Source organism: Xyrauchen texanus, chromosome 35 (assembly GCF_025860055.1).
Source record: "Xyrauchen texanus isolate HMW12.3.18 chromosome 35, RBS_HiC_50CHRs, whole genome shotgun sequence".
NCBI lineage: Eukaryota > Metazoa > Chordata > Actinopteri > Cypriniformes > Catostomidae > Xyrauchen > Xyrauchen texanus.
The window spans coordinates 1,380,265-1,391,083 of record NC_068310.1 but is presented as its reverse complement, the minus strand read 5'-3'; positions in this window follow the sequence as shown (position 1 = coordinate 1,391,083).

Below are 10,819 nucleotides of genomic sequence, written 5' to 3'. Positions count from 1 at the left end.
GGGCCATGGCCACTCATGTTTGCACAACAAAGGACAATACACAACACACCAACATCAACGATCACAAACAGTACTGGAAAAGAATACACACACACACACACAATATCACTAAAATCATGTTGTGTATTTCAGTGTTGACAAACACACACACACACACACACACACAAAATCACTAACATCATTTTGTGTATTTCAGTGTTGACACACACACACACACACACACAAACACACAGACAATATCACTAACATTATGTTGTGTATTTCAGTGTTGACACACACACACACTATCACTAAGATCATGTTGTGTATTTCAATCTTGACACACACACACACACACACACACACACAAGCTAAATCACTAACTTCATTTGTACACACACACACACACACACATACAATATCACTAACATCTTGTTGTTTATTTCAGTATTGACACACACAATATCACTAACATCATGTTGTCACTATATCACAATATCACTAGAATCATGTTGTGTATTTCAGTGTTGACAAACATACACACACACACATACAATATCACTAAAATCATGTTGTGTATATCAGTGTTGACACACACAAACACACACACACACAATATCACTAAAATCATGTTGTGTATATCAGTGTTGACACACACAAACACACACACACACAATATCACTAAAATCATGTTGTGTATTTCAGTGTTGGCAAACACACACACACACACACAAGCTAAATCACTAACTTCATGTGTACACACACACACACACACAATATCACTAACATCTTGTTGTTTATTTAAGTATTGACACACACAATATCACTAACATCATGTTGTCACTATATCACAATATCACTAGAATCATGTTGTGTATATCAGTGTTGACACACACAAACACACACACACACAATATCACTAAAATCATGTTGTGTATATCAGTGTTGACACACACAAACACACACACACACAATATCACTAAAATCATGTTGTGTATTTCAGTGTTGGCAAACACACACACACACACACAAGCTAAATCACTAACTTCATGTGTACACACACACACACACACACAATATCACTAACATCTTGTTGTTTATTTAAGTATTGACACACACAATATCACTAACATCATGTTGTCACTATATCACAATATCACTAGAATCATGTTGTGTATTTTAGAGTGGAAACACACACAATATCACTAATATCATGTTTTGTATATCAGTGTTGACTCACACAAACACACACACACACAATATCACTAAAATCATGTTGTCTATTTCAGTGTTGACAAACACACACACACACACACACACACACACACACACACACACACACAAAATCTTTAACATCATGTTGTGTATTTCAGTGTTGACACACACACACACACACACACACACACGTACAATATCACTAACATCTTGTTGTTTATTTAAGTATTGACACACACAATATCACTAACACCATGTTGTCACTATAGCACAATATCACTAGAATCATGTAGTGTATTTCAATCTTGACACACACACACACACACACAAGCTAAATCACTAACTTCATGTGTACACACACACACACACACACACACACACACACACACACACACACACACACACACACACACGTACAATATCACTAACATCTTGTTGTTTATTTCAGTATTGACACACACAATATCACTAACATCATGTTGTCACTATATCACAATATCACTAGAATCATGTTGTGTATTTTAGTGTGGACACACACAATATCACTAATATCATGTTTTGTATATCAGTGTTGACACACACAAAGACACACACACACACAATATCACTAAAATCATGTTGTGTATTTTAGTGTGGAAACACACACAATATCACTAATATCATGTTTTGTATATCAGTGTTGACTCACACAAACACACACACACACAATATCACTAAAATCATGTTGTGTATTTCAGTGTTGACAAACACACACACACACACAAAATCACTAACATCATGTTGTGTATTTCAGTGTTGACGCACACACACACACACAATATCACTAACATCATGTTGTTGATATCGGTGTTGAAACACACACACACACACACTATATCACTAACATCATGTTGTGTATTTCAGTATTGACACACACACACACACACACACACACACACACAAACACACACACAATATCACTAACATTATGTTGTGTATTTCAGTGTTGACACACACAATATCACTAACATCATGTTGTTGATATCGGTGTTGAAACACACACACACACACACACACACAATATCACTAACATCATGTTGTGTATTTCAGTATTGACACACACACAAACACACACACACACACAAACACACACACAATATCACTAACATTATGTTGTGTATTTCAGTGTTGACACACACAATATCACTAACATCATGTTGTGTATTTCAGTCTTGACACACACACACACAAGCTAAATCACTAACTTCATGTGTACACACACACACACACACACACACACACACACACAATATCACTAACATCTTGTTGTTTATTTCAGTATTGACACACACAATATCACTAACATCATGTTGTCACTATATCACAATATCACTAGAATCATGTTGTGTATTTTAGTGTGGACACACACAATATCACTAATATCATGTTTTGTATATCAGTGTTGACACACACAAACACACACACACGCAATATCACTAACATCATGTTGTGTATTTCAGTGTTGACACACACACACACACACACACACAAAATCACTAACATCATTTTGTGTATTTCAGTGTTGACACACACACACACACACACACAATATCACTAAAATCATGTTGTGTATTTCAGTGTTGACAAACACACACACACACACACACACACACAAAATCACTAACATCATTTTGTGTATTTCAGTGTTGACACACACACACACACACACAAACACACAGACAATATCACTAACATTATGTTGTGTATTTCAGTGTTGACACACACACACACTATCACTAAGATCATGTTGTGTATTTCAATCTTGACACACACACACACACACACACACACACAAGCTAAATCACTAACTTCATTTGTACACACACACACACACACATACAATATCACTAACATCTTGTTGTTTATTTCAGTATTGACACACACAATATCACTAACATCATGTTGTCACTATATCACAATATCACTAGAATCATGTTGTGTATATCAGTGTTGACACACACAAACACACACACACACACAATATCACTAAAATCATGTTGTGTATATCAGTGTTGACACACACAAACACACACACACACAATATCACTAAAATCATGTTGTGTATTTCAGTGTTGGCAAACACACACACACACACACAAGCTAAATCACTAACTTCATGTGTACACACACACACACACACACAATATCACTAACATCTTGTTGTTTATTTAAGTATTGACACACACAATATCACTAACATCATGTTGTCACTATATCACAATATCACTAGAATCATGCTGTGTATTTTAGAGTGGAAACACACACAATATCACTAATATCATGTTTTGTATATCAGTGTTGACTCACACAAACACACACACACACAATATCACTAAAATCATGTTGTCTATTTCAGTGTTGACAAACACACACACACACACACACAAAATCACTAACATCATGTTGTGTATTTCAGTGTTGACACACACACACACACACACACACACACACACACACACAATATCACTAACATCATGTTGTTGATATCGGTGTTGAAACACACACACACACACACACACACACAATATAACTAACATCATGTTGTGTATTTCAGTATTGACACACACACACACACACACACACACACACACACAATATCACTAACATTATGTTGTGTATTTCAGTGTTGACACACACACACACACACACACAAGCTAAATCACTAACTTCATGTGTACACACACACACACACACACACACACACACAATATCACTAATATCTTGTTGTTTATTTCAGTATTGACACACAATATCACTAACATCATGTTGTCACTATATCACAATATCACTAGAATCATGTTGTGTATTTCAGTGTGGACACACACAATATCACTAATATCATGTTTTGTATATCAGTGTTGACACACACAAAAGCACACACACAATATCACTAAAATCATGTTGTGTATTTCAGTGTTGATAAACACACACACACACACGCACACAATATCACTAACATCATGTTGTGTATTTCAGTATTGACACACACAAACACACAGACACAAACACACACAATATCACTAAAATCATGTTGTGTATTTCAGTCTTGACACACACACACACACACACACACACACACACACACACACACACACACACTAACATCATGTTGTGTATATCAGTGTTGACACACACACACGCACACACAGACACACACACAAGCTAAATCACTAACTTCATGTGTACATACACACACACAATATCACTAACATCATGTTGTGTATATCAGTGTTGACACGCACACACGCACAAACAAACACACACACAAGCTAAATCACTAACTTCATGTGTACACACACACACACACACACAATATCACTAACATCATGTTGTGTATTTCAGTATTGACACACACAATATCACTAACATCATGTTGTCACTATATCACAATATCACTAGAATCATGTTGTGTATTTCAGTGTTGACAAACATACACACACACACATACAATATAACAAACATCATATTGTGTATTTCAGTGCGGACACACACACACATTATCACTAATATCATGTTGTGTATATCAGTGTTGACACACACACACACACACAATATCACTAAAATCATGTTGTGTATTTCAGTGTTGACAAACACACACACAGACACACAAAATCACTAACATCATGTTGTGTACTTCAGTATTGACACACACAATATCACTAACATCATGTTGTCACTATATCACAATATCACTAGAATCATGTTGTGTATTTTAGTGTGGACACACACACAATATCACTAATATCATGTTTTGTATATCAGTGTTGACTCACACAAACACACACACACACAATATCACTAACATCTTGTTGCTTATTTAAGTATTGACACACACACACACACACACACACACACACACACACACACACACACACTATCACTAAAATCATGTTGTGTATTTCAGTGTTGACAAACATACACACACACATACAATATAACAAACATCATATTGTGTATTTTAGTGTGGACACACACAATATCACTAATATCATGTTTTGTATATCAGTGTTGACACACACACATACACACACACACACACACTAAAAATATCACTAACATCATGTTGTGTATTTCAGTGTTGACAAACACACACAAAAAAAAATCACTAATATCATGTTGTGTGCTTCAGTTCACACACACACTATCACTAACATCATGTTGTGTATTTCAGTGTTGACTAGGGTGACCAGACGTCCCGAAAAATTCGGGACAGTCCCGAAATCCAAGCAGTTGTCCCGAATCCCGAATCCTGCCCTAATTGTCCCGAAAATTAGAACAAAGTCTCAAGAGCAGACTCTCGAGTAGTTACAGTGTGATAGAATATTAAAAATTGCTCATTGCCGTCCTGCAGCCAGCTCCTGTCGGCTGCTCATTGCAACCATAGACAGTAAAAGAACGTAGAGAGCTGCAGTAGGCTACGTAGACTACGTAGGCGGCAAAGCGCGAATTTCATGCTCAAAAAAGTCACAAGGAGTGATTTGATTGGATGTTGCTGAAGTTAAAGCGCAGTGTTTGTTTTATTTGTTTCATGATGACACTTGAGTTCAATGGTTTTTTTATTTGTATTTCCGTGTTTACATGACAGACAGTCATTTCATTCAGAATTCCTCAATAAATAATTTTGACACGCGCGCACAGACACACACACACTAACATCATGTTGTGTATATCAGTGTTTATGCGCAAAAAGACACACACACACACACACACACACACACACTAACATCATGTTGTGTATATCAGTGTTGACACACACACATACACTAACATCATGTTGTTTATCAAAAACAAAAAAAAATATTCCAAGGCACTCGAATTGTGTAGAAAAAAGTTAAAAAGCCTTTATTAAATCATGGCTTTTAGCAGTAAAATTGGTGACAGATACACCTACGAGTTGCGGCTTAAGCCTTCGTCAAGGTGTGTCACTAACTATCACTAACATCATGTTGTGTATATCAGTGTTGACACACACACACACTATCACTAACACCATGTTGTGTATTTCAGTGTTGACACACACACACACACTCACACAAACAATCACTATCATCTGTTGTGTATATCAGTGTTGACACACACATAAACACACACACTAACATCATGTTGTGTATATCAGTGTTGACACACACACACAATTTCACTAACATCATGTTGTTTATTTCAGTGTTGACACACACACAAACACACACAAAAAAAAATCACTAACATCATGTTGTGTGTTTCAGTGTTGACACACACACACACACACTAACACCATGTTGTGTGTTTCAGTGTTGACACACACATACACTAACATAATGTTGTGTATATCAGTGTTGACACACACAATATCACTAACATCATGTTGTTGATATCAGTGTTGACACACACACACACACACACATTATCACTAACACCATGTTGTGTATTTCAGTGTTGACACACACAAACACACACTCACACAATCACTTTAATTTGTTGTGTATCTCAGTGTTGACAAACACACACACACACACAAAAAAATCACTAATATCATGTTGTGTGTTTCAGTGTTGACACACACACACAAACAAAATATCACTACAATCATGTTGTGCATTTCCGTGTTGACACACAAACAATCACTATCATCATGTTGTGTATTTCTGTGTTGACACACTGACAAAACAAAACAAACAACCGCAATTCGCCACTAAGTGGCGGTTACGTCACCACAACGCTTGTGCCAGGCTATGTGCACGTTAAGCCCACGTGCACGTTAAGGCCACGTGAAGTGTCGAACGCCCGCTGGTCACGGGACAGATCCAACCGGTGACACGGGTCGAATGACTGAGATGACTGGCTGATGCACCACCTGTGCCCCCTACTGTGCCAACTTGCTGTGCTTTAGCCACCCTGCACTCTGCTCGTTGTTGTGAGCGTCGCTCCTCTGCCCTCCGTTGTTGTTGGAGGGCGACTGCCTCCAACTGGCCAGCACCATCCTTCACAAGCCTCCTCCAAAGAGGCCGATCTTGACACTGCTGGTACCAGTCATCGGCAAGTCCACTCAGCTCCACATCCTCCTGTACCACATCTCTCCATCTCTTCTCCAGCCCGTGCCGCGCCCACTTAGCCCCCTCTATCGGCCGAACAAAAACTGTTTAGGCATCGCGGTGGCCGGGCTTGCGGGCTACATGACCCAGCTAGCATCAAACTTGGGAGCTCACCGATGGGACTTTGTCCACATCTTTCAAAGATTTGTGAGCTCCTCACTCAATCCAGCCTGGTTAAACCCAGGATGGATCTTAGGCAAGCCAGCCTAAATGTTTCTAGCCGGTGATGATGTTCTATTAGGGGGTTCCACGTTTAGCAAGCATAGAGAAGGGAGGGAATGACCGTGGCGAGAATACTTGAAGCTTTGTGCGGGCGACAAACCGGGTAGCTTCCACACAGCATTCACGCAACCGATGAAAAGATAATGCCGCTCGACTGATTCGAGTGAGACCTCTGCTGTCAAACCGGAGCTGGTCATAAGCACACTTCCCAGGTATGGAAAACACTCCACTCTCTCCACAACTGCCCCATCACCAATTGGGAGCTGTGGGGGTGTAGTGTCCGATGGTACATAATACCCAGGAAGGTGCTTAGTTTTGGTTGGGCTGATGGTAAGGCCCCATCTCTTAGTGGCAAGCTCCAGGTTCATCAGCAGCGCCTCCAACTCCTCCTCTGAGTGAGCAGCAATCACCAGATCATCAGCATACATAATGTGGTTAACCAATAGGGATCCATCCCTTGACCGCACCAGGGCATCGATCAACCTCCCATTATATCTACCAGATGGAAATTCCTCCAGTACAGCCATCGAAGGCTTCACGAACCACATGGTCGAAATAGATATTAAATAATGTGGGAGCCAGAGGACATCCCTGTCGCACTCCAAGGTGAACAGGGAATGGCTCCGACTCCCGACCCGCGTAGTTTTGCCGGGCCGCTTCGCCATCATGAAGGTCCTTAATGATCGCGAGCAGTGGGTCTGGGACTCCGAAAGCACAAAGAACAACCCAGAGCCCAGGCCTACTGATGGTATCATAGGCCTTGACCAGGTCATTAAAGCAGAGATGTAGGTCTTGCTGGAATTCCCTACACCTCTGCTGTAGCAGACGGACAGAGAATATGGCATCCGTGCAAGACCGCCCCTTTCTGAAACCACACTGGTGTTCCACAAGTCTCTCCTCAGCGTGCCTGGCAAGGCGATGTTGAATAATCCTTGCCAGGACCTTTCCCGGCACACTGAGGAGTGAGATGCCCCTATAGTTATTACAATCTGAGCGGTCCCCCTTTTTAAAGAGAGGCACCACCAGGGCATCCTTCCAATCCTGTGGAACCCGCCCAGTGGTCCAGACTGTTGTTATTATGTCACGTAGGGCAGTCTGTGCACAAACACCATCCTTCAGCATTTCACTGGGGAGATCATCTCTGCCCGGTGCCTTTCCTGGTCTCAGGCTCTGGATCGCCTTCAGTACTTCCTCCAAAGACGGCACCTCAGCCAGCCACCCACAGGGAGCGACTTCTTCCTCCAATATTTGTGGCACCGCAGCCCCAGCAGGGTCATCCCCACTTTGTCCCACGATGTTTTCCAGGCTCAGGGACTTCCCCTCCCCCAGGACCTCACAGAAATGCTCAGCAAATCTGCAAACCTGTTTCTGGTGGTCGGAGATTGGATCACCGTTCTTTCCCCTAATGATGGTAATATGTGTGGTGCTGCAAGAACTTTTTTGATAGAATTAAAGAGCGATTTGTGATCGTGGGCCACTGAGGCAGACTCCATCTCCTCAGCAACCCGCGACCACCAACCATCCTTGCAGCGCCTCACGGCTCTCCGAACCTCCGAGCGAAGGCTGCGGTAAGCCTCCTTATTCCCTGACGTGATATGCTGTAGACGATGAGAGTGGGCCTGTCGCTTTTTCTCAGCCAGCCTGAACACCTCCTCCGTCAACCAGGGTTTCTGAGGAGGTCTGGACTGTGTGGCCAAAACTGCCATTGCAGTTACATGAGCCACAGTCCTAAACCTCGCCCATTTCCCCTCGACATCCAGAGGAGTGGGGGATGATGCCAACCCCAGCTGCAAGCAATGCTGAAATTCTCGCTTGCAACTTTCATCTGCCAGCCTAGACCAGGCCACTATGGGTTTGAAAGGGGTCCTGGGTTTACACCCACCACCAGAGTGGAAGAATGGCGAGGCATCTTACAGATGACAAGTCGATGGTCAGTGGGCAGATCAGCTCCACGGTAGGTCCTGGTGTCAAGGACATGGGCCCGCATCTGCTGTTCAGTCACTATGTAGTCCAGCAGATGTTCTTGCTTGGACCCGGCATGCATCCATGATGTTGTGTGGATGCGCCGATGCTGGAACAGTGTGTTGGTAATTACAAGCCCATGGGCTGCACAAAAATCTAGCAGCCTCCTGCCGTTGTTATTGAGCTGATCAGGCCCATGTCTTCCAATCACTCCTGCCCAGGTGCTAGCATCATGAACAACTCGGGCATTGAAATCACCCAACATGATGATTCTATCCCGATGGGCCACTTTAGCCAACACCTGTGACAGGAGGTCATAGAAGGCATCTGACTCATCGGCTATTCCCACATCCCTCCACGGATGTTCGTCTTCGGTGGGGACATAAATAACCACGACCACCACTCCTCACCTCTGGTTGATGGGAAGGCGAACCCAAAGTAACCTGGGGCACACAGCTTCCCACACCTCACGCCACGCTCCCACGCTGCCTTCATTCTTTTGTTCAGAAGAAGAGCCACTCCCTGTTGTTTGACAGTCGCCTGCCCAGTAGAGGACAGTCCACCCCTCATAGTGGCAAGAGCCAGAGCCGGTCCACCGAACCTCCTGAACACCACAAAGATCCAGGCGGTACTGGTCCAGCTCCCGACAGAGGAGTGGCAGCCTCTCCTCCGCTGTGAGTGTTCGAACATTCCACGTGGCCATCCGTAGCGGCATTTTGTTGTTTCTGGAGGAGCCCCGAGGGTGAGGATTCAGTCTCCTGGCTCTACCTGAAGGAGTTTGGCCAGGAGACATCATAGACGCCTGTCCCCCCAGGGCCTCCGGCACTAGCTTAATTCACTCAACACTCACACACACACACAGTGTCACTAACATCATGTTGTGTATATCAGTGTTGAAGCACACACACAAAATCACTAGCATCATGTTGTGTATATCAGTGTTGATATGCTAACACAAACACACACTCTATCATTAACTTCATGTGTATTTCAGTGTTGACACACACACACACACACACACACAATATCACTAACACCATGTTGTGTATATCAGTGTTGACGCACACACACAATCACTAACATCATGTTGTGTATTTCAGTGTTGACACACACACACACACACACACACAAATACAATATCACTAACATCATGTTGTGAATTTCAGAGTTGACACACACAATCACTAACATCATGTTGTGTATTTCAGTGTTGACACACACAATCACTATCATCATGTTGTGTATTTCTGTGTTGACACACACACACACACACACAATATCACTAACAACATGTTGTGTATATCAGTGTTGACATGCACACACAAACACAC